At 34.8% G+C, this 26,829-nt stretch overlaps 1 long non-coding RNA gene and 2 pseudogenes across 8 annotated transcripts; 2 read left to right on the forward strand and 1 right to left on the reverse strand.

The window, feature by feature from the left end:
- Positions 1 to 1,797: 1,797 nt before the first annotated feature.
- On the forward strand, positions 1,798 to 20,628 carry LOC131598014 (sulfite exporter TauE/SafE family protein 3-like; annotated as a pseudogene).
- A 41-nt stretch (positions 20,629 to 20,669) lies between these two features.
- LOC131598015 (alpha-amylase-like) lies at positions 20,670 to 26,180 on the forward strand (annotated as a pseudogene).
- LOC131595390 (uncharacterized) lies at positions 22,150 to 25,711 on the reverse strand. 8 transcript variants are annotated; one of them, XR_009281841.1, is made up of 9 exons: positions 25,488 to 25,711; positions 25,249 to 25,370; positions 24,336 to 24,410; positions 24,131 to 24,216; positions 23,598 to 23,830; positions 23,282 to 23,342; positions 22,750 to 23,161; positions 22,490 to 22,592; positions 22,161 to 22,367 (listed from the first exon to the last, which is right to left on the reverse strand). It is a non-coding gene; the product is annotated as an uncharacterized LOC131595390 (long non-coding RNA). The 8 variants fall into 8 exon arrangements; XR_009281844.1 differs by adding an exon at positions 24,542 to 24,838 and having other exon boundaries at positions 22,152 to 22,367; positions 22,750 to 23,830; XR_009281845.1 differs by lacking the exon at positions 23,282 to 23,342 and having other exon boundaries at positions 22,159 to 22,367; positions 22,750 to 23,128.
- Positions 26,181 to 26,829: the final 649 nt, after the last annotated feature.

The raw sequence follows: 26,829 nt of genomic DNA on the forward strand, positions 1-26,829 counted from the left end.
CCATTTGGATTGAAGATATGGTCTAAAGTGTGGCATTCTAGGAATTAATTTTCCGAGTGTGGCATATGGGGAATTGTGTTTCACATGTGTGGCATTGGGGGAAAAAATTCATTCCTGAAACCGTCGACAGTTACGAAAATGCTTTATCAGTCACAACCATAACTTAACTTTCAATCTTCTTCTACAGCGATTTTACAAAACTGTTTCTTTTTCAAATGCAAAAACGATTCCTCCTTTCTCTCTTCCTCCGTTCTTCCTCTTCTTCACAGGTTACAAATGGTGTTTGGTGTGATACAGAATCTTTTGTTACCAGTCCAATAACAGCGGATGTCCAACCTTTCTCTCTCCCATCTCCGACAACGATTGTCGCCGAAAAGTGCAATAGGCGGCATCGTCTTTTTGCACTTTTAATTAGTTTATGTAATTGATGATTTTGTGTGTTATTTGTATGTAATTCTTCGGTTCTGATCTGATCTTCGGCGCCAAAAAGAACAAAGAACCCCCCTTTCCATCAAAGATGCAAACGAAAGGGTAATCTTTATCTTTCCCTCATCTATTTCATTCAATTAGGGTGTGTTTGGTTCAAACGAGGGGGAGGGGAGGGGAGGGATTTTAATGGAGGGGAGAGAAGGGGAGGGGAGGTGAGGGAATTTTTTTAATCAGATGGGTGTTTGGTTCAAACGAGGGGAGGGGAGGGGAAGAGAGAGATTTTAATTAAAAATATGTTTGGTTCAGGAGGGGAGGAGAGGTGTTTTACTAATAATTTACATTTTTATCCTTATTATCTTATATAAGTGATACAATACGATATTCAAATGTGAAAATTTTATACATATTTTTTTGTTAGTAAAATTTCTAATATTGAGTGACTAAAAAGTTATAATTTACTACATAACATTAAAAAATTGAGTTCACTTAATTCGAATAAAATATTCAAAAACAAATTAAACTATATGTTGATAACAACTTTGAAATCGTAATGAATTATTTAACACATAAAATACCTAAAATAATTTATTATTAAATATAAATGGTTTAAATCTTTTAATAATATAAATTAATTAATTAAAATGAAAATTTTAAAATTTGATATAAAAGAAAATACGATAGGATACATAACAAAATTAGAAAAAAAAGCATAAATTAACATAAAAGAGTTATAAAAAAAAAATCAAAAAAGTGAAATGATTATGATTTATATTAAGGACAAAAAATTCAAAATAATTTGAAGATGGAGAATAATTATAATAAGTTGATAGAAGCAATTGAGAAAAATCACACATCAGAGAGCAATAATACAAAAGAAAATGTATAATTTTGAAAACTGGGGATATTATAGTAATTATAATAATTTTTAAAATATTAAAATTGAGATTCCCTCCCCTCCCCTCCGAATCCCTCCGATTTGGAGGGATGCAAAAAGTGTGTTTTGGAGGGGTTTTGCTCCCCTCCCCTTCCCTCCCCTCCCCTCATGAAATTTGAACCAAACACATTTAATTAAAAATATTTCCTCCCCTCCCCTCCCCTCCATCTACCCCGAACCAAACACACCCTTAGTGTTAGGGTTTGTTTGCACACTCGCAAATCTGTTCAATTTCGGTTCTCTTTCGGATTTTGAAGTTAATTATTCAATTATAACACTATTATATTTCGCGATATCTAAATTTGTAAAACAATTCTATGTTACAATTATATACGCGCGCTCCACCTTCGTTGCGGCAGACCCTGAATCATATGTTCCAATTGCGATTTCGATGTTTGGCTTTTTATAACAGTGATTCAGCATGTGCATTGAACATGGAGAAACTGCTTGAAACAAGAATTGACGCTGTTGTTGAATTGCGTACAGGGTTTAATGTTCCTTCCGTTCATACCAATGCATATCGTCTAATCAATATTATTGAGGATGATAGGTAAGAGATGGATGTTTCCTTTTGTCAATTGTAATTGAATTTGTTTCAAAACAACTTCTTTTAGCAGTGTTTGGATAATTTTCTTAGCAGTAGATTTAAAGTATATTATATATATATAGGTTATGTGTCTCTTAAATTGTAGTATCCTTACAGGTTAATGGAGACCATGTGGGGTCCGGATGATAAGATTTGTTATCGTGCAAAGGACTATTAGTATTGTTATGTCTCAGATATTTTTCATGCCTTTTCAATTGCATATTTCTAACTTTAAGCTTCAGTGTTTGTGTCAGTTTGCAATTTTGGTTAGTAGTGTTAGTGCTGTGTTGTGCAAGAGTGAGGCTTGAATTTGCATGTGGATGGATTTAGAGTATGGTTTGTACATGAGGTATGGTTTCTATACATATTTTTGTGGAGATTGTTTGTGCATGAGGTATGGTTTCTCTACATAATTTTTTCCTAACATCAATAATGGTAAGAGATATGCAGTCTTCACATGTTCAGTATTTTAAGATATTCTTTAATAATATTCCAATTCAGCCCACTAATGAGAGAAACCCTTATTATAATTAACCCACTTGATGCTGAATTGGAAATTATTAATGTTTCTGATTATTCTGTCATTTTGTTGGCTAAATTTTGGTCTCAGGTACATTTGTTTAATTTCTACTACACATGTCATTGAATCATATTTCAAATAGTGATAGTTATTATTTTCCATCCCAAAATTGAATTAATTTCAAATAGTGTGATTCAATTTATAGGTTTTATGAAAAACCCCTATGAATTGTTCTATTAATTTCAAGTATTTTTTTCTGTTTCAAATCATATATTAGTTATTGTGATCATCAATTGAGTTTTTAAGTCTCTTAAGAATTAAAATCATATAGTTTTGGAAGAATGGTGCACAATTGGTTTGGTACAAGCAATTCACAAATAATGAATTGGAAGACTAATGGTGTTGTTGGCAAAAGAGTGTTATCTTCTAGATCAAACTCTTCATCTGTCACTGTTAGGGGTGCTCGCGGTGCGGTTTGGGCGGTTTTGACGAAAAAAATCATCCGAACCGCAAGAGAAAAAATAGTGCGGTTTGGTTTGGTTCGGTTGGCTTTAAAAAAAAATCCGAACCAAACCAAACCAAACTAATGCGGTTTGGTTCGGTTCGGTTGGTTCGGTTTTTTACAAATATTTTATTGAACCATGCATACACATATATATGACAACATAATTTTATATTTAGACATTCATACACTAACAAATAACAACAAAACTCGTCATATTTTGACAACGATTTTCCATTTAATATGTAAAAATTAAATTAGACAAAAGTGGAATATTAAACATAAAATAATAGCATAAAACAATATAAAAATTATTATAATGAAACAAAAAAATAGAAGAGACGAAAGATTAGTGAAGGTGAAAAAGAAAAAGAAAAAGTGTTGAGAGATTAGAGAAGAAGATGTGCGATAAAAATGAAACTGAAATACGGAACATTTACATAAAAATGAGAAGGTGAAAAAGAAAGAATATAGGAGAGTAAAGATTATAGAAGAAGAGGGAAGATGTATGTGGCAAAGAAGGTGAAATAATGTTATTAGAGATTTGAGAAGATCGGGACTGAAATTATATGTGTAAGGATGAGAAAATTGTTCGTAATCATAAGGCTAATGTATAATAGGTTTAATTTTGGGTTGGATGTGAGTTAAGTAAAATTTAGGTTGTAACATAATGCGGTTTGATTCGGTTTGGTTTGGTTTACAAAATACAAACCGCAAACCGAACCGAACCGTGCGGTTTTGTTAAAAAATGACCCAAACTAATCCGAACCAAATGCGGTTTTTTGCGGTTTCGGTTTGGTTTGGTTTGGTTTGCGGTTTTCTATTGGGTTGGTTTGGTTTTGAGCACCCCTAGTCACTGTTAGCAATGGCCTTACCTCGGCATCGCACGAGTTTCCTGTGACGGTTGGAAACAATGGTATGGATCATGTAATGACGCATTCGCAGCGTAATGATTCTGTAAGCACATTTGTTGCTCCGCGCGCAATGAGCCTCACTATGGCTGAGACATTGGTTCATGGTCCACCGCGTTCTCGCGCACCTGCATAAGTGAGTTTTTGATTACTTAGCGTTACGTTGTTTATTTGGTAAAATGTCATTAGTAGTCCAATGTTTAATTTATCTGAGTATGATTCTCTAGATTTCATTTCCACCTTGAGCATTTTTATTTATGTATTTGGAGACCATGGATTTTTCTTATCATCTGCATACATTTTTAAATCGTTGATTATTGTGCCTTACTTCCATTTCGAAGGGTCTTCAAACATCACTTCTATTTCAAATAGCATATTCTTATGATCATCGGTTGATTTAGGTGTTTAATCTTTCATGAGTGTTTCAATTTCCTCTAACAGGGTACATGTCAACTTTGGTTAGAAACCATTTACCTTTGATTTAAAGGTATGAATCTTTTTCTATATTCTGTTTATCCTTGTGTGTGTATCCTATCATGTACTGTAGCCAATGCAATTACAAGGAAAAATTATACCTTATTTATTGAAGAGATCGTACCTTTAAATTTACTTCCAACCTTGTGAATCTGTATTGCACCATAGTAAAGTATATTTTTCGGCTGTTTTAATAATTGTCAGATTATTTTATTGCAAAATCTAGATTCACTTATATTTATATCATGCTTATAATGTTTCTTAATGTTTAAACGAATAAACTTAAGTCATGTCTAAACGAATTCACATGGAAAGAGTTTTGAAAGAAAAACAAACAGGAAAAGGGTTTCTAAAAGCAGTGGTTGATTTCTTATGGGACAGTGGAAAATGTTCTTATGAACCTGTTTGCATGTGAGTGTTTGTTTTGTGTTTTGGTTAATCATTTATTTTATGATGTTTTTTTTTGTATAGTTTATTTTACATGCATTATATATAATGTAGGAAGTGAAATTTGATTGAAAAATCATAGTTGGATCAATTGTTGGATTTTTGGAAGCAGCTTTGGGAAGTGTTGGAGGTGTTGGTGGTGGAGGAATTTGTGTTCCTATGCTTTCTTTGATCATTGGTTTTGATTCCAAGTCTTCTACAGCAATTTCCAAGTATAAGTACATTTTTTAATCGGTAAAAATCGAACTCGGTATTCAGAGTTTACAACACTCGCATACACACGCGCACTAAGTAGTTGTCAATATTAGCTTGGTTTTATAACTTTGATTTGTGAATGCAGGTATGATTATGGGTGCGGTGTTGTCAACTGTTTACAACAATATGAAGTTTAGACATCCAACGCTAGATATGCCTGTCGCGCGCTAGCAAAAAATGAACAACAGAGTCGCCACTAACATATCTATCCTAAAAGGAAAGGAACGTCACCAAACCTAAAACGAATAAGAACAAGGTCTTACGACCAAAGGTAGGGTACGGAAGTCGGTTACGCGAGGGGAAGGTACTAGCACCCCTCACGCACATCGTACTCAATGGTATCCACCTATGTTTGTTGCTATCTAAAGGGTGTGTTAACTATAAATCTAAAGCTTAATTCAAAGGGAGTACATGCATAAGAAAGAACAGGAAATACGGGGAAAATAAGGTTTATAAATAGTTGTGATCGCTTAGGCCCCGCGACCTAATGCCTACGTATCCTTTTCAAGAATCAGAGCGTCGTAGTTCGGTTCACATGTTTTAGTTTGTATGTGTTTTTTAGTAGACGACGTTACATTCACATTCTAGCATTAGGATAGCAGCTCGTTGAGTGGAGTCTTATGCGTTAACTGTCTGCGATCGAAAGGAAGCAACATATTCGATTAAGAGAAAGAATGCCCTGAATGCAAGAGAGAGAAGAGAATTATTTGTCGAGCATTTTAAGTACCTCCCTTAAACAAGTGAGGTTTGAGCTACTCTTGTTGGTGTTTTTTATGGTTGGGAATTTCAACTCAAGTGATTCCCTTAAACAAGAGATACGAGAGCTTCCATTCCCTTTTTTATTGTTCTGACCTTTATTAAGTATTTTTTAAGGTGTTTTCTTTATATTTTTTCAAGAGAATTAAATTCAAATATTAGTTAAGCGTTTTAATGTTGAAAAGAAAAAGGAATGAGAAACTAGCCTAATTGTCGTGATTTCTACCTAAAGTAAGGGTTTTAAGGGAAATGATTGCTAGCCTAGTGCATGTGAAGATTATGAGTCATAAGATCTAAAGGAATATACAAATTAAAGTCACAATTAGAAGTCAACAACTAACTAACATGATCATATAAGATAGTACAAAAGCATGGAATAAAATGATCCAAAACATGGTACAAAAATTGATTAAAAAAAGACTATTATTTTTGTAAGATTTTATGTGAGAAATTGAATTCTAAATCAAGAAAAAACTAAGATGATTAGCCTAAAACTAATATTTTTTATTCTATGTTTTTATGTCAAAAAGTTTTATAGTCTAAAAGAAAATTAGCAATTTTATTACATAAAGAGTGTGGGAAAAATCTAAGTAAAAAGACTTAAAATTCTAGTAATTTTATGTAACTCAGGGGTGAAAATTGAGTTATGGGGCGTTTTAATAGTTGCAGGGGCTCTGTTTGGTTGTTTGAAGTTGTATGGATCTTGTCATCTTTTTTTAAGTACTGTTTGGTCAACATTTGTGAGCTGCTATTTGTTGCTTAAGATTTTTGTATGTGTTTGAATTTGCTGCAGTAGGCATAGTGAAGGAATTCTGAAAGTGGGTTTGAATACAGTAAGTATTTTTGTGAACCATATGTTATGTTTGGCCTATGTATGCATAGTAAAATGTAGATTCTGGTATGTACTTGTATGAATCAGAAGGTATGTTATAGTTTTTGCTCCCTTATCATGGAATAAGATAGGTTAGTTTGGTTGAGCTGATGTGACGATTTTTGCAATTTATCTGTTCTGAGTTTTTTTAGTTGAATTTTCCTTTGCTTTCAGCTTTGTATTCTTCTCACTTTCGGTTAAATTCCTCTTTTTTCTGCACTGGTTTTACATCATCAATTTGTATATGTGCAGGGCTATTACAGTAGCTTTTGGGCATGGAGTTTTTTTTTAAATGAATGGTGAACAAAAGCTTTGAAGACTTGCCTAGAAACGTGAATGTTTTAAGGATATACTTAAGATAAATTTACAATATATACTCTGCACAGGATTTGTAATGTCAGAGATTTGTAATGGCAATGTTTTTTTTTCCTTTTTTGAATGTGTAGGATTTTGGACCTTAGGAATTGATTCAAGTGTAACGAATTGTAATGTATGAAGTGGCTTCTGAATGCAAGTGTTGACCTTTTGTTATTGTAACAGTGACTTTTGAAATATGCCACTTGAATGTGATGCCTTATACCTCTTTGACTTTGTGTTCAAGAAATAAGGCACTCTATGTTTCCCATTTTGAATTTTGAATTCCCTTGAATGTATGGCATAGGTTCTCACACGAGGCTTGAATCCATGGCATATGGTAGATAAATCTTTAAGTATGGCAACTGATAAGTGCCAAAATGTACTTATTTTGTGTATGTAAATAGTGACACTTATCGATACTTTTGTTAATACCGTTTGAATAATTCCCCGTTTTATGTATAAATACGTATACTTTGTAAATAGTTGTATTTTCATATACTTTTATACCATTTGATAGTTTTTCCTTTGTTTTTATAGGTATTCATGCTTATTGGAGCCTTGAGGAATAAAGTGTCAAAGGCACGGCTTCGATTTCGCAATTTTGGTGAAAGTCCGCTTAGCCACCGTCAAGCGGACTTCCATAGGATCAAAATAAGGATGACCAAAATCATCATTTTGGTTTCCATTCATTCATTATTGGATAGAGCATTTAATAAGCTTTCCAACTCTTCGAACTGGGCGCAATTCGGAGTTACGGTTCTCGAGTTATGGCGAAAACAAAATCTGATTTTTAGCAGACTCCGCTAAGCGGGGGGGTCCGCTGAGCGGAGCTCCAGCGGAGCAAATCAGCGTCTGGATGCAATTTTGAGTCCGCTGAACGGAGGGGGTCCGCTAAGCGGACCTGCTAAGACAGTAACTCGTTAAAAGGAGCCAAAATCACATTTTTAGGTCATGGTTTGGGTATTTTTGAGTCCCAACACCATCAACTTCATTCTTAGATCAAAATTAGCTTAGAAAACAACTTTGGAGGTTGCATAAGGATGATCGGGGGTGGATTGAGCGTCGAACGGAGCTGACAAACCGGGAGATCTTCGGTTCATTTCTCTTCTTCTTTGTGTATTTCTCTTTGGTTGGGTTTGTTTGTATATTTACTTGAATCTTATGTATATTTACTGATTATTATGTTATATTTAACTTGCTTTACGAATCTGTGTTGATGTTATCCTAGATTTTTGCTTTATGCTGGGGATTTGGGGTGCTTTAGAGATATACTTCTTGAATCTTTATCTAGGATGATAATCTGTTGGTTTTGAACTCTAGAGATAGATTTAGAGCTAGCATTCACCGTTTGTATCTGTTCTTAATGCTTTTGTGTTTGAGCGACGCGCGAGAGATCGCCGACACGAGAATACGGATGTTCTCGCGACTTCGCGTTAGAGATAACCTTAGTTGTGAGATGATCTCATTTGTGCTCCAGAGATGGACGCTTATGTGAGAGATACGTGATGACATAGATGAGTATCGTAGGTTGAGTATAACGGGTTGGTAAATGTATGTTTCTGAAGAGTGAATATATTTACATTCCTGATAAGTTATTTCTCTTCTAAGAATGTGTTTATTCTTTTCTTGTCTATATCTTTGTTTACTTTTGCTCATTCAAACCCAAGCTCGAAACCGTAGAAACTGTTGAATGGCATCTCTCCATCTCTGAGGACGATAATTCCTGGATCAATATTTCCAAATCTTTTTTCGTTGCTTGCCCTATACTGCATTCAACAAAATGGCGCCGTTGCCAGGGATGGTTGTGATTGCATCGCAATAGTTTCGTGGTTTTGAGCTTTGTATATAACGTATATATTGTATAGTTTCACGTGTATATATTTACTTGTACATGTTTACTTGTTTATGTTCACCATATAGTTACTTTTATATGTTTGCATACAAGTATACTTTGTTGGTGAATGTTGGTGAAACACATTGAGATCGGAACAGTTCATTATTCAAAATCTTCACTTTTCAACTTGTGAATCCAACATTCACCAATTTTCTCTTTTTGTATGATAATAATTGTATTTGTTCCAAACTTGTACATATGTGTTTGTTTGTGTATATAGTTGTATACTTTCATTTTTATGTTCGTTTAATTGTTGTATATATTTGTACCTGTAATGTTTGTTGAGTAGTTGGTTAGGACACTTTCTTAGGCTTGTGCGGTGAGACGTCACCATGGCATGATTGGAGGAAGCTAATTTCCAAACACCGAAACAATAAAAGGATCGAGCTAACGACGTAAAACAAGTGCTTGTTGGGAGGCACCCCAACGGTTGTAAATGTTGTTTATATTTCTGTTTATGAGGTATTTAGGTGAAGTGGCGAGTGATTGAAACAGCTGGTGCAATTCTTATTTTTCTGAGTTCTGATGTGCCCGCTAAGCGAGCTCAGCTCCGCTAAGCGAGCATAGCATAATTTTGTTTTTCGCTCTGTACCAGTGGGGTTCCCATTCCACTTGGTTCACTCATTTTTCCCACTTTCACCAAGGCTAATTAATAGTAGATACTAGTTTTATTTTTCTAATTCTTGTATTGGTTGTTTGTACTCAAATTTTATTCGGTAATTCGAAGATTTTTGAGGTGATTTTCCAAAGCTTGAGTGTTTCAACTTGCGGATGTATGGTAGGGTATTGTTTTTGAAGTTGTATCATTCAAGGTACTCATTTATCGCTTTCTATAGCATAACATGTTTAAGAAACTTTTCATTTGTACAATTACCATACCATTCATTCTTTTGCATTACTTGCTTGTTGATTGAATCACTTTAGTTCCCAAACCATAAATGTGAGGAAGCTTTCCATTGTTTACATATGCTGGAGGCCACAATCTTTGTTTTAACTAGATTTTATTATGCTTAATCTTTTGTTTATGTTGATTTTGTGAAAGCATGAAAAGGATCAAGGAATTTTGTTTCATTTTGAGCACAACTACCAAAACCAAATAGTCAATTCACCTTGTGAGTGTGTGATCATTTGTTAACCCTTTTGAGCCTTTTTGTCAGTGTCCGTGTTGTTTTTGCTAAATGCTTATCTTTGAGTGTTTAGTTCTCATTTTTGCATGGATGATTGATTCTTTGTTTTCTTGAACCCTCAACCATGATTTTTGGTATGAATTTTTACCTTGCCTTAGAAAGTAGAGAGTATTCATATGATGGTGTAGTTGAATTCAAGTTGGGGAGAGAAATGGTTGCTACTTATTTGGTTGTTTCTATGAGGTTGAAAAGAAAGAAAAAAAAAGAAAAAAATGTGAAAAGAAAAGGAAAGAAAGAAAAAAATGAAAAAGTTTTGAAAAAGAAAAAGAAAAAAGAAGTGAATAGTTGTGCTAATAAGTATTGTGATTGGTTTGAGAAACTTGTGGTTAAGGAAGAAGTTTAATCGAGATTTTGTTACTTAGGACTTTGGTGAATTGATCACTCCCTTAGGTTTACGCAAGTTTTTGTTTCGATTAGCTTTAGGACATATCCCTTGTTTGTTAACCAAGCCACATTACAACCTTGAAAAGTCCTTGCGATTCTTGCTTTTATATCTTCAATGTGATTTTTGGATGAATGTATAATTTAATCTTTTGTTTGCAAGATTGTTGGATGAGTGTTAAAAGTCCTTCACCTTTGTGTGTTCTTCATCCATTGATGAATTTTTGTTAGGTGTGATTCATGATGTGAGCATGTATTGTTTTAGAATGTTTTGCATGATTTTTGTACTTAGGATTCGTTTCGTTTACATGTTGTCGTTGTAGTATAGTGGTAAGTATTTACTTTGTTTATACGTTTTTGTGTTGAGCCATACATTTGTTTTTGGTTTTCAAAACTTGTTGATTCACAATTCTTTGGTTTATTACTTTTGATTCTTGGATTTATTTGACATTGTTTGAGGACAAACAAAGTTTCAGGTTGGGGAGAGTTTTATAAGTGCCAAAATGTACTTATTTTGTGTATGTAAATAGTGGCACTTATCGATACTTTTGTTAATACCGTTTGAATAATTCCCCGTTTCATGTATAAATACGTATACTTTGTAAATAGTTGTATTTTCATATACTTTTATACCATTTGATAGTTTTTCCTTTGTTTTTATAGGTATTCATGCTTATTGGAGCCTTGAGGAATAAAGTGTCAAAGGCACGACTTCGATTTCGCAATTTTGGTGAAAGTCCGCTTAGCCACCGTCAAGCGGACTTCCATAGGATCAAAATAAGGATGACCAAAATCATCATTTTGGTTTCCATTCATTCATTATTGGATAGAGCATTGAATAAGCTTTCCAACGCTTCGAACCGGACGCAATTCGGAGTTACGGTTCTCGAGCTATGGCGAAAACAAAATCTGATTTTTAGCAGACTGCGCTAAGCGGGGGGGTCCGCTGAGCGGAGCTCCAGCGGAGCAAATCAGCGTCTAGATGCAATTTTGAGTCCGCTGAGCGGAGGGGATCCGCTAAGCGGATCTGCTAAGACAGCAACTCGTTAAAAGGGGCCAAAATCACATTTTTAGGTCATGGTTTGGGTATTTTTGAGTCCCAACACCATCAACTTCATTCTTAGATCAAAATTAGCCTAGAAAATAACTTTGGAGGTTGCATAAGGATGATCGGGGGTGGATTGAGCGTCGAACGGAGCTGACAAACCGGGAGATCTTCGGTTCATTTCTCTTCTTCTTTGTGTATTTCTCTTTGGTTGGGTTTGTTTGTATATTTACTTGAATCTTATGTATATTTACTGAATATAATGTTATATTTAACTTGCTTTACGAATCTGTGTTGATGTTATCCTGGATTTTTGCTTTATGCTGGGGATTTGGGGTGCTTTAGAGATAAACTTCTTGAATCTTTATCTAGGATGATAATCTGTTGGTTCTGAACTCTAGAGATAGATTTAGAGCTAGCATTCACCGTTTGTATCTGTTCTTAATGCTTTTGTGTTTGAGCGACGCGCGAGAGATCGCCGACACGAGAATACGGATGTTCTCGCGACTTCGCGTTAGAGATAACCTTAGTTGTGAGATGATCTCATTTGTGCTCCAGAGATGGACGCTTATGTGAGAGATACGTGATGACATAGATGAGTATCGTAGGTTGAGTATAACGGGTTGGTAAATGTATGTTTGTGAAGAGTGAATATATTTACATTCCTGATAAGTTATTTCTCTTCTAAGAATGTGTTTATTCTTTTCTTGTCTATATCTTTGTTTACTTTTTTCTCATTCAAACCCAAGCTCGAAACCGTAGAAACTATTGAATGGCATCTCTCCATCTCTGAGGACGATAATTCCTGGATCAATATTTCCAAATCTTTTTTCGTTGCTTGCCCTATACTGCATTCAACAGCAACCCAGGTAACAATGCATACCATGCTCTAACCTATGATGAATGAAATGAAAGCCTTAATCCAATAGATGAGTCAAGCATAATAAAATTCATCACATTCCACGCCTCTCAAAAAACTCTATCTGTGTCCAGTACCATTTTAAAGAAACCCAATAGAAATCATTGTGATACAAGTAACAATAAACTATCTTGTGTGAAACATAAGCTCATATGTTGAAGGAACGAGCTCACTTTCCAAGATCCTTGATCTCATGCCAAATTTAATGATTTAATGAATGCATGAGTTATGTTAATGCCCTAGTGGAAAAATACATATGAATGCGAAGTTTAAGCCAATTAGAAATAAAATTAAGAGGGCAAATTTCGGGGTGCAACAACTTCCCCTATTTAACCATATTTAAACTTGAAGGTGATATTGGCGCCAGCCTTTCGAACATTCACGATAGAAGAAGATTAAATACCAAGAGAAATTGAAAATTTGCCTGAAGAATTATGAGATCTGTTGGGAAAAGGGATATCAACTCCATTGGGGAAGAAAGTATCAACTCTGGGTTAAAATGAATGAGATGCCAACTTTGGGTTGAATATAGTAGATCCACAACTCTGGGTTGTTAAAGGGGAAAGATCAACTCTGGGTTGAGCAAGAAATGATATCGACTCTGGGTCAAAAAGAGATATACATCAACTCTGGGTTGAGAGGTAAAGGGAAGTTAACTCTGGGTTAGACGCAGGTTAACCGTAAACTCTGGGTTGAGTGGGAAATAGAAATCAATTTGTATTATACAGAGGATAACCGTCAACTCTGGGTTGAGAGGGAAAAGACAAACGATAATTGTCAACTCTGGGTTGAATGGGATAAGACGAAAGATGACCGTCAACTCTGGGTTGAGTGGGAAAGAGAAAAGATACTAGAGATGACCGTCAACTCTGGGTTGAGAGGGAAAGGAAAATAGGAGATAACCGTCAACTCTGGGTTGAGTGGGAAAAGACAAAAGATAACCATCAACTCTGGGTTGAGAGGGGATGAGAAATCAACTAAATATAACTGTCAACTTTGGGTCGAGAGGGAAAAGACAAAAGATAACCGTCAACTCTGGGTTGAGAGGGAAAAGGAAAATTCAATTCTGGATTGAATAAGAGGTAACCGTCAACTCTGGGTTGAGTGGGAAAGAGAAATTAACTAGAGATAACCGTCAACTCTGGGTTGAGTGGGAAAGAGAAACAAGAGGTAACCGTCAACTCTTGGTTGAGAGAGAAAAGAAAAAGTTAAGAAATAACCGTCAACTCTGGGTTAAGGGGGAAAGAGAAGTAAAAGGTAACCATCAACTCTGGGTTGATAGGGAAAGACAAAAGATAACCGTCAACTCTGGGTTAAGTGGGAAAAAGATAAGTAAATTATAGATTGAATAAGATATAACCGTCAACTCTGGGTTGAGTGGGAAAGGGACAAGAGATAACCGTCAACTCTGGGTTGAGTGGGAAAAGATAAAAGATAACCGTCAACTATGGGTTGAGTGAGAAAGAGAAGTAAAAGGTAACTGTCAACTCTAAGTTTAGAGGGAAAGATAAAAGATTACCATCAACTCTGGGTTGAGTGGGAAAGAGAAGTAAAAGGTAACCGTCAACTCTGGGTTGAGAGGGAAAGACAAAAGATAACCTTCAAATCTAGGTTGAGTGGGAAAGAGAAATCAATAAGAAGTATCTGTCAACTCTGGGTGAGAGGGAAAGAGAATCAATAAGAAGTATCCGTCAACTGTGGGTGAGAGGGAAAGAGAAATCAATAAGAAGTATCTGTCAACTCTGGGTGAGAGGGAAAGAGAAATCAATAAGAAGTATTTGTCAACTCTGGGTGAGAGGGAAAAAGAAATCAATTAGATTAAATAACAGGTGTCCGTCAACTCTGGGTAAGAGGGAAAAAGAAATCAATTAGATTGAATAAAAGGTGTCCATCAACTCTGGGTGAGAGGGAAAAAGAAATCAATTAGATTGAATAAAAGGTGTCCGTCAACTTTGGGTGAGAGGGAAAAGGAAACAGGAGGTAACTGTCAACTCTGGGTTGAGTGGGAAAAGGAAAAGTCAATTCTGGATTGAACATGAGATAACCGTCAACCCTGGGTTGAGTGGGAAATAACTAGTCATAGCTAGGTAGGAGAAACAAGAGATACCAGTATGACATGGACTCGGAGAAATATGAACATTATTGACTTTGGAATATGACAACATAATGGTAACTCTGAGTGATCTAGTGGAACATCAATTTGAATGCTTTGTAGGGAACTTATTTGATAAGTAACTTGGCTTCTGCTTCATATGCAATGTTTGATTTATTTTATGTACTTCTGGAGACGCAATGCTATGATTTCTATATGCAGTGTACTGATTAGTTTGTCAGGGTTTCTGCTTTGTGTGGGAAATAGATTAGATAGAGTTATGACACTCTGCTTGAGAACTAGATTAGGGTGGATGCCCCTCTATTATTGATGATTGGATCATTGTGGGAGCCATGCTAATGAATTAGGCTCTAGTGTACAAGGACTACTAATGATGGATTGGATTTTGGTTTTATGCGAATGCAATGATATGCATGATATATATCATTATGAATGGGATGCTTGTTTCCAAGATACAAGGAGTGGATGGAGGTGCCCTTGCGGAAATGTTATTGCTTGTGAAGGTATTGGTGAAGGTGTTTGACTTGACTCCTCGACACCTATCTCGATATTTGACACTTGATTGAAGATGAAGAAATGAATTGTTGCTAGCCTACCCCAGCTTGTATGATCTTGAGAAAGAACTCTGATATGCTTAAATCATGGAGATTTGCAATGCGCTGCCCCAGTGTTGATCATGGGTTTGTCAGAATTGCCCCCAGATTGAGAGGAACTATTCCACTTAATGGATTCTTCAGGTATTTGCTCAGTGGGTGACCAACCTTTGCCCTTGTAAGACTACTCAATGGAATTTCAATGTAGAACTTTCCTTGGTATCAAGTACTTACTTTCATATTAGAGACAGTTATATTTTGAAGAAGATAATGAGAATGCACTACACATGTTAATCTCAAAGTCATGGTTTTTATTTGTCAAAAATGTTGTACAGATACTAACACAAATGACAAGCAACATTAGGAGTCATTTTGGTCATGAATTTGTTATTTGTATGCTTTTAGAACGAACCCTACTTCAATTAGGACTTTTAAGGGTTGTAATGTGGCCGGGTTCACGGTTTGAGAAACAAAGGATAAAGGCTCAAGTTCCACTTAACCCACCCCGTCTTCGTGATGTTCTTTATTCCTACGTTCAGCTAGTTCAAGACGAGTATTCGCCTTTCAGGAAGGATTATGATGGATGAGGATCCTTGATGGCTTCGATGGAGGTGGCAACCACCCTTTGGTGCTTTTGTTGATGGTCACAACAACTTGTTCCTTGGAGAATTTTTCTTTTGCTTTCCCTAATTTTTGCCTGGACGAAAAGTTTCTTTTGATCTTGGTTTTCGTTGTCCAGCGGGATATGCCCTAACTTTGCCTAAGTCGATTTCTTTCAAGCTTTTTTCTTTGCTTTTTCGACTTAGCGGGCTATCGTTTCTCTTTTTTTTTATTCATGATTTTCTTTCATTTTTTTGTCTCGTTCGGGAATAAGTTGTATGACTTTTGTGATTGACTTGATGAAAAGGTTGTGACTGCCTTATTCTCAATGAGTGAGAGACATCCACTGTGGATTGTGCTCTTCTTCTTTTGTTGTGAGAGATGAAATATGATTGATCCTCTGATGGAATACCTGAAAGTTGAGCACTCAGTCGCACTAACTGAAGACTATCCTGCCCCTGGTTAAGATTGAGGGTTTTGTATTTTTTTGATAAAGAAACTCCTACTCCTTAGGCTCAAAGGGGTTGACAAGGGTTTCACTCCCTTATAACTCCAGTGTTTGGGAATTCGAAACAATGCCTGTGCATCGTCAGCAGGTTTTTTACTCCAAAAACATACAATTAGAAAGTTAGTGTGTTTTTTATTTTCATCATTCTCCTTTTTTTAGTTTCTTAAATAAATGAGTTAAATATCAATGAACATAATGACAAAATTAAATGATTTGAGAAAAACAAGTATATTGCATTATTTTATTTATTTCAAACATAATGAGTTTCTTACAATGAAAAGTACTTGATAACAACGAAAATAATACAATTGAAAAATTCTTGAGAAATCTAGACAATGGCAAGCTTGGCCTTATTCTAATGCAAATGAAGTGTTCTCTGACAAACACAAAATCTTCAAGCTCCACTGGTGGAAGGTGCCCCATGAGGAGGCATGGATTTTTTCTGATAACAACTTGATCTTTGTTCGTAATTCTCCATGATTTTTCGTCTGTGAGCTCTTGTCAGATATCGGTGTTGAGGAATCATCTTGATTGATCTGATGGAGAGGAAGAAGGTAAGAGTCTTTGTAATCATGGATGCATATGCATGAAAGCAAAACGTTAATGATGATGTAAATGCAGCGGAAATCAGGATCAAGGATCAAATGCCTCTTGGATAACAACTTCTCATGATGGTCGAATCCTTCATATTCAGAGGCTCGGCGTTGCTTTTTTGATAAATAGTATGTGCATAAGTCAAATGATGTCGAATCCTCCATATTCAGAGGTTCCATGTTGATTCTGATAGATAACTCATGTAGAACTTTTGTATAAGTCAAATGAGGTCGAATCCTCTAGATTCAGAGGTTCGGCGTTGATTAAGATAGATAACTAATGTAGAACTTCTGTATAACTCAAATGTCCCAGGATCAAAGGTTCGACGCCTTTTATTGAATAGCAGAAATTCGGGTATGATCATGAAGGTCAAGTTTCCTGTCCCATCCCAATCTCACAGGTATGTAGTCTAGACACGGACAAGTGGTCCTAATGGTCACTAGGGTTAACGATTCCCATGGGGTACAATGTGTTTAAGGAAACAAACGTGCCAAACACAATGTTCCATAAAAGAACCTCGCCTGGTTGTGGTACCCCATGTCAAGCTCGATCGTATCAAACGCTACGGGAGTTGACATGGGCATCCACACTAATCCTATGTGTCACTGGCCTGGGTAGGGGGCCTTTTACCTCACAAAATCCCCCACCTGCAAAAACAAACAGAAAATATGTGGCCCCCACAGGGGCCCAGTAGTATATCCAGATGCATGCGGAAAGTAAACATGATATGCAAGCAGGACAATAGACATTATGCAAAATATATGCAATATATAAGTACACCCAATAGGAAAACAAACAAATAAAGTCTAGGATCGACTTGCTTAAGTAATTCCCTGCAGAGTCGCCAGCTGTCGCGCGCTAGCGAAAAATGAACAACAGAGTCGCCACTGACATATCTATCCTAAAAGGAAAGGAACGTTAGCAAACCTAAAACGAATAAGAACAAGGTCTTACGACCAAAGGTAGGGTATGGAAGTCGGTTATGCAAGGGGAAGGTACTAGCACCCTTCACGCCCATCGTACTCGATGGTATCCACCTATGTTTGTTGCTATCTAAATGGTGTGTTAACTATAAATCTAAAGATTAATGCAAAGGGAATGCATGCATAAGAAAGAACAGGAAATACGGGGAAAATAAGGTTTATAAATAGTTGTGCTCGCTTAGGCCCCGCGACCTAATATCTACGTATCCTTTTCTGGAATCAGAGCGGCGTAGTTCGGATCACATGTTTTAGTTTGTTTGTGTTTTTTAGTAGATGTCGTTACATTCACATTCTAGCATTAGGATAGCAGCTCATTGAGTGGAGTCTTATGTGTTACCTGTTTGCGATCGAAAGGAAGCAACGTGTCCGATTAAGAGAAAGAATGCTCTGAAGGCAAGAGAGAGAAGAGAACTATTTGTCGAGTGTTTCAAGTACCTCCCTTAAACAAGTGAGGTTTGAGCTACTCTTGTTGGTGTTTTTTATGGTTGGGAATTTGCACTCAAGTGATTCCCTTAAACAAGAGATACGAGAGCTTCCATTCCCTTTTTTATTGTTCTGACCTTTATTAAGTGTTTTTAAGGTGTTTTCTTTATATTTTTTAAAGCGAATTAAATTCAAATATTAGTTAAGCGTTTTAATATTGAAAAGAAAAAGGAATGAGAAACTAGCCTAATTATCGTGATTTCTACCTAAAGTTAGGGTTTTAAGGGAAAGGATTGCTAGCCAAGTGCATGTGAAGATTATGAGTCATAAGATCTAAAGGAATATACAAATTAAAGTCACAATTAGAAGTCAACAAGTAACTAACATGATCATATAAGATAGTACAAAAGCATGGAATAAAATGATCCAAAATATGGTACAAAAATTGATTAAAAAAAGACTATTATTTTTGTAAGATTTTATGTGAGAAATTGAATTCTAAATCAAGCAAAAACTAAGATGATTAGCCTAAAACTAATATTTTTTATTCTATGTTTTTATGTCAAAAAGTTGTATAGTCAAAAAGAAAATTAGCAATTTTATTACCTAAAAAGAGTGGGAAAAATCTAAGTAAAAAGACCTAAAATTCTAGTAATTTTATGTGACTCAAGGGGTGAAAATTGAGTTATGGGGAGTTTTTATAGTTGCAGGGGCTCCGTTTGGTTGTTTGAAGGTGTATGGATCTTGTCCTATTTTTTTGGTACTGTTTGGTCAATATGAGTGAGCTGCTATTTGTGGCTTAAGACTTTTGTATGTGTTTGAATTTGCTGCAGTAGGCATAGTGAAGGAATTCTGAAAGTGGGTTTGAATACAGTAGGTATTTTTGTGAACCATATGTTATGTTTGGCCTATGTATGCATGGTAAAGTGTAGATTCTGGTATGTACTTGTATGAATCAGAAGGTATGTTATAGTGTTTACTCACTTGTCATGGAATAAGATAGGTTAGTTTGGTTGAGCTGATGTGATGATTTTGGCAATGTATCTGTTCTGAGTTTTTTTAGTTGATTTTTCCTTTGCTTTCAGCTTTGTATTCTTCTCATTTTTCTGTTAAATTCCTCTTTTTTCCGCTCTGGTTTTACATCACCAGCTTGTATATGTGAAGGGCTATTAAAGTAGCTTTTGGGCATGGAGCTTTTATTGGAAAGAATGGTGAACAAAAGCTTTGAAGACTTGCCTAGAAAGATGAAAGTTTTAGGGATAGACTTAAGATAAATTTACAATATATACTCTGCACAGGATTTGTAATGTCAGAGATTTGTAATGGCAATGGTTTTTTTTCCTTTTTTGAATGTGTAGGATTCTAGACCTTAGGAATTGATTCAAGTGTAATGAATTGTAATGTATGAAGTGGCTTATGAATGCAAGTTTTGACCTTTTGTTATTCTAACGGTGACTTTCGAAATATGTCACTTGAATGTGATGCCTTATACTCCTTTGACTTTGTATTCAAGAAATAAGGCACTCTATATTTCCCATTTTGAATTTTGAATTCCCTTGAATGTATGGAATAAGTTCTCACACGAGGCTTGAATCCATGGCATATGGGATACAAATCTTTAAGTATGGCAACCCAGGTAACAATGCATACCATGCTCCGACCTATGATGAATGAAATGAAAGCCTTAATCCAATAGATGAGTCAAGCATAATAAAATTCATCACATTCCATGCCTCTCAAAAAACTCTGTCTGCGTCCAGTGCCCCTTTAAAGAAACCCAATAGAAATCCTTGTGATACAAGTAACAATAAACTATCTTGTGTGAACACAATCTCATATGTTGAAGGAACGAGCTCGCTTTCCAAGATCCTTGATGCCGTGCCAAATTTAATGATTTAATGAATGCATGAGTTGTGTTAATGCCCTAGTGGAAAAATGCATATGAATGCAAAGTTTAAGCCAATTAGAAATAAAATTAGGAGGACAAATTTTGGGGTGCAACAATGCCGCTTATAGATTATGATTTGGCTTTGCTTTTCCAACCTATGTTGATGCTTGGAATAAGTATTGGAGTTGTATGTAATGTCATGTTTGCTAATTGGATGGTCATAGATTTGCTTATCATCATATTCATAGGTAATTTTAATGTTGGAGATTCCACTTCGACGATAGTTATAAGTGTTCGATGAGTCTGAGATGACTGAGTTAGGGAAAATTTTAATTTTAAGATGAAAATGATTAATTGGTGTAGGTACATTATTGAAAGGTATAGATACATGGAAAAAGGAAACATTGATGAAAAAGGTAAATTTACAAAATCACTATTTACATATAAATTTTTTGTAGTTAAGTTTTATTCCTTCAATCTTTACTGATAAGATTACTATCAAGCTACACCTGACATTGATCATCTCAATCCACAAGTACAAAACGAGTTATCCGAATGGCTGAACTGGTTCAAAACCGAAATCGGATTCTCTGGATGGAGATTCGATTTCGTCAAAGGGTATGCTCCTAGCATAACTAAAATTTACGTGGAGAACACTAAACCAGATTTTGCAGTTGGAGAGTATTTTAACTCACTTTCTAACAGTGGTGATGGGAAGATTAACTCTAACCAAGACGCGCTGAGAGACGAACTTGCTAACTGGGTTGAAGGTGTTGGTGGCGGTGTTATTACCACATTTAATTTTACCACCAAAGGGATTCTTCAAGCTGTTGTACAAGGGAAACTATGGAGGTTGAAAGATTCAAACGGCAAACCACCTGTATATTGATCGATATAAAACCCAAAAACGGTGCAACATTTATTGATAATCATAATCATGGTTTTAAATTGCGGACCGCATCACCTGATGCGGCCGCAATATTGTGGTTGCGGTAGTGTCTGCATCCGCATCATACCGCAATTGCGGTGTGATTGCAAATCACAATAAAAACCGCATCGGCCGCATCATAACACTGTATCGGCCGCATCAAGCCGCATCAGACCGCATTAGGCCGCAAGAGATTATGCAATGCTCGCAAAAATTATTTGGTCTACCTTCTTTTTTAATTATATCGTAGATTTAAGATATATTTTAAAAGAAATAGTGATATTTAAAGGGGTGATGAATTATTAATGAGTTATAGATGAAAATTTAGAGAGGAAATAGAAGATATGTGAAATCGAAAATAAATAATAAAATATAATATTTTATGTTCATAAATATAAATTCACACCGCAACGACCGCATTCCGCATCGCAACAACTACAATAGACGCAACTGCAGTGACTACAACCGCAACCGCAGCTGCAACCGCTATTTAAACCCATGATCATAATACAGGTTCATCTCAGAGGCTTTGGCCATTTCCTTCTCATAAAGTAATGCAGGGTTATGCATATATTCTAACACATCCCGGAACACCATCAATATTCTATGATCATTTCATTGATTGGGGTTTGAAGGATGAGATAACGAAATTGGCTTCAACAAGACCGAAGAATGGGATGAACGAGAAAACACTACAAGAAAATTGACTTCCCGTGACACCCAAAAAGTGTCACTAAAAATCAATAATCTGTAGGTAGAGGTTCATAGGACTTTGAGTGACACCCACCTTTGGCGTCAACTTTAAGGGGGCGTGGTGTGACAACAAATTGAGTGTCACAATAACTTTTAGCTACGGTTAAATTTTTACCTACAGTCATAAGCATCACAAATAATAGATACTATATATACCTACAGATTATTTTCTTTTAGCCGTCACTAAAACTTTAAAAATAGGATTTTTATTATATCAAAATTAAATAAATTATAATTTTACTTTTTAATTTAATTGAGGAATATTACTTATATTAAAATTAAATTTCTCATTATAAATATTTTTAAATACATTAAAAATCATGACAAAAATTAAATAATTACCCCATTTTCTATTAAAATCAAATATTTCAACATTTGAAGCTTCATTCCATCTGTATACTTAGAATCTTACACAAAATATGAATCTTAAAAAAAAACACATATATTTGTATTCTAATTTGTATCTTCACATTAGTCTCATATCCTCACTTTCATACATCTTAATCTAAACTGTTCCTGAAATAATAAATAAATATTTATTAAAATATATACTTTGAAATAACTCAATTTACATGAAACTTTAAAGAGAAAAACAACATTAGAATATTTTGTAACTAAAATTAAATCTGACCCTTTACCCTTTGAATAAGTATCATTCTTCCTGCATGTAGAATCTTTGGTGGCTTGAGAATTATGTGAGCTGCATGCCTCCTCTATCATCATATGCTTCTTTAACTCTTCCTACATGCAACACAAGTAACTTTTCAAAGGTAACTCAATATTATTTCTAGCAAAACCTATTCTATCAAAACTGCAAATAATAACTCACTAGCAAAAAATGGGCAATGGCAGAACGATAGATGAAATTGGAATATTGGGTGGTCAGAAAATAACTCACATGCAGCCAAACATAAACTACTGGAGCTGAAAGAAATTTTAGAAGAATACATGAATCTGAACACGCTTCTTTGTACAGCCATGATGAATCCAGGAATCCAAAATTAATGATGCATCCTTTTCGCGAAAACCGTTTTGCAGAAATATCGTAAGCTTAGTGGCTTTGCCTTTTTGGTTAAAGGTGCCAAGCCACGCAAGTCAGTGCTTCATTTGTGCTCCCCAACGGCCCATTGGGTGTAGCGTCACGTATCTATACACAGAAAAAAGTATGCTTTTGTGGCTCAACGCTTCCAACGCCATCAAAGCCTATGACTGCACTCGCTGCACTACTAAGGTGGCATACATCGTTTGGAGGCGGAGTTCTTTCACTGGGGATGTCGCTGTGGAAAATGATTCAGCTAGGGTGTTTTCATCTATATAAGAGAAGTAGCATATGGAAAGTTATTCGTGCTTTAAAACTAAGTGAATAGCAGTAATAAGTTTTTCATAAGGAAACCCCAATCCCAAAAATCATTGAAGCTCCAAAAACTCACCACAATTATGAAGCTAGCATGTGAAATCAAGATTTTTTCTACCTTACGATTGCCTACATTGCTGTTAAAAGGTGAATATAATTAGAAAATAATTAATTTGAAATTGCAAGGCCAAGTGCATCTGTTCCATTTGGTTAATACAGTAGAAGCTTTATGATATGCTAGTGACCACATGATTTTCTTGGATTCTTTAACACAAAGTACAACACCCAGAAGCCTTGAGAAAACACTTTAAGTACAACACAAAATATATAAGGAGCATCACAAGATTACATGGATGTAAAGAAGAAAATAGACAAACAGACTTAGAACATACCTTTTCATGTGTTGCGTTACTATTACAAGCCATGGCCAGAAACAACTGATCTGGTGATTGAGTGTAAAGGTTCTCGACGCTCAACCAATTTGAAAGCTTCTTCCATGCACATGCTCCAAGTGATTCACACTGACAATAGGTCCAAGCCTGCAACCTTCTTCCGACGGATCCAAAATTTTGATGTTTTCGGCCCATTTGCCAGGTTTATTCACAAATTCTACAGGTATACTTTCCTGAAACGATAAAAATAAGCTACAAAGGCATATTTATGACATCAAAACAATATGTAATAACATTCACTCTGTTTTGGTTGCAAAAAAACTATAATTTTCTGATAACAAATCACAACCTCCTTTTCAAACTATAATAAAACAACTAGGTTGCACAATGAAAATTGAGAAAGAAATGCCCTTGTCAAGTGTGTTGATTAGCTCAAATTAGTTTTAGTTTTAAAGACAAACTATAAGTACAAAAAATATGGATAAAAAAGATAATTAAAAATTCTAACTTTTTTTTAGATTAATAATACAAACCATAAGATTGGTCATGATGGAAAGCTTCTGCATCCTCTAAGTGAAGGGTGATAGGAAAATAACCGCAAACATGTTTACATATGAATCTGAAATGTAGAGAAAGAAAATTGGTAAGCTTGTGCATTTTCTTTATATTACTATTATTATTTCAAACTAAAAAAAGGAAATGATTAAGGTAAGGATAATAAAGGAAATAATAAATTACCTGGATAATTTTTGGGCTAGGAAACTGTTCTTGTTCACAGGAAGGACCATAAACAGTGTGATCAAAGCGAAAATCCTGACATGCAAATTGCAATTCCAATTTAACACCATGAATAAAGACATGCAAATTGCAATTCCAGTTTAACACCGTGAATTAAAATAATTGATGTAAAAATAAAAAGAGAAGAATAAAGAAATAAAACATACAAAAGTGATTTTGAGAGAGGAAGGAAGAAGAGAGTGAAGAGTATGAACACAAGACTGGAATGAATTCCTCCTACACACAAAGCTAATGCAACAACAGATTTGAATAACCACTCGTCGGCCACGCCATAACACTATTAAATGCTCGCCAAACACGCCGTAACTTTAGTAACCACTTTCTGAACACGTCAAAACATTACTAACTGCTTGCCAGGCATTTTTTGAACTTGCAGTAACGCAACACAACGATCGTATCGCTGTTGCAACTCGCTGGAAACAATGTGTCTCTCTCATGAAAACCTATTGAAATAATACATAAACTCTTGTCTAAGTCAGGGAGAGTTAATCGGAAAGTCGTAGGTTATCTTCTAGTTCGTTAACTAGGTACGAAACAGCTGATAACGGTTTGATTTAACATTATTGATGTCTGTTCCATTTCAGATACCATAACTACAAAACAACCCACTTTTCAAGCTATTTTAACATAGATATAAAATCATCAGAATGGAAGGAAGCATAGTATTCTATCATACACGTTACAGATTTCCAGCTAATCATATCAAGTACCATAACTATTAATTCATCGGTTGAAATGTAAGAAATCATAACAGTGGAAAGAAATACTATATTTGTCAAGCACAATGAACAATAATTACTTCCTATCAGGAAACTAATGGAAAAAAACCAATATCTTCAAAATTGCTATATACCTTAAATCATGAAGTCGCATTCGAGTCTCCAATTTATGCCTAGCGTCCCAGATTATGGGAATCCATTGATTGAAGCCAGTATAGATCTGAAACTTCAGATCAATTCAAATTTGTTTTTAGCTCTGCATCCAAAATTAAATTCACAATATTTTTTAGATCTGAATACGAAAATGGAATATAAAAACACATAAACTCCAGATCAATTAAAAGAAAGTAGAAGAAAACGATAGATACTTAACCTAAGAGAAATTTTGCTTCCATGTTCTATCGATTGGCGATTTTCAGATGATGAAATGAAGAGATTGAATAATTTGCAGAGAGTAGAAGAAAACGATTTCGGTGGTCGAAGAAGATGAAGTGATTTTTGATTATGAAGATGAAGTGATTTTGATTAGGGGAAAGGCTTAGATGAAGTGATTTTTGATTATGAAGATGAAGTGATTGGGTAAAGGTTTCAATGAAGAATAAAATTAATTTGAGATTATAAAATATGAAAATGAAATTGTTGAATTATCAATAAACTAGTAAGAAAAAAAATTAACTAGAGAAAAAAATTAACTTTTGTTAAAAAATATATTTATATATTTTCTGTTGTTTTTAATGAAAAAAAATATAATAATCTTTTTTGCTGAGTCACAATGTGATCTTTATTCAATGACAAATAGTGACAAGTTAACCGTAGGTAAAAGTCATATTTTTTTAGTGACTAATAAGAAGGCGTCACTATAGGTGTGTGTCACAATATGTCATTTTTTTTGTAGTGAAAGAAAAGCAGTCTGAACATTCTGGCTGCTGCTGACCTTTATGTAGCAAAGATAGATGACAAGATTATTTTGAAGATAGGACCAACGATGGACACTAGAAATCTTATTCCATCAAGTTTTAGGGTTGTTGCTTTTGCCAAAGACTATGCTGTTTTTGGGAGTGCATAAATGGAGGACAGTGAATAATATTTGATTTTTGTTATAGTACTATATACCTTATAGAATAAATCTTGTATGCAATGTTAAGTAGTTTACAGATTTTATGAATATATTATTTACTATGTTACAACTCTTTCCCTCCAAGTGTTTCTTCAATGGCTAAAGTTGACAAGTATTATTTTTCGTCATGTGTTAGTTTTATTGTATCATATCATTTAGGTTACTGGTATATCCTCTGATTGTAGTTTTAATAAATATTATACTTATATAAAAAAAATACTAAAAATACCAAAGATTATACTGAGACTTCCATATTATATTTGAACTGTGTTGTAATGGTTAATGAATTAGTTTAATAATCTTTGTATATTGGGAGTTTCATGCTACTTTAATATTAACACAAATTAAATATTGAATAATAACGAGAATAAGTTTAATATTGATATAAATATTCTTATAAATAATCCTAAAACAAAAATATTTATATATAGGAATAATTAACTTTTCATTCAAATATTATCATATATGGAATAATATATTTGATTTGTAAATTTATTTTAATCAATTATATTAAATAGTTATTACTAATTAAATTATATAATTTAATTGAATATTTTTTCATTTTAATTTTTCAAATTAAGATTTTTGTTAATATAAA

This window comes from Vicia villosa, linkage group LG4 (assembly GCF_029867415.1).
Source record: "Vicia villosa cultivar HV-30 ecotype Madison, WI linkage group LG4, Vvil1.0, whole genome shotgun sequence".
In the NCBI taxonomy this organism is placed as follows: domain Eukaryota; kingdom Viridiplantae; phylum Streptophyta; class Magnoliopsida; order Fabales; family Fabaceae; genus Vicia; species Vicia villosa.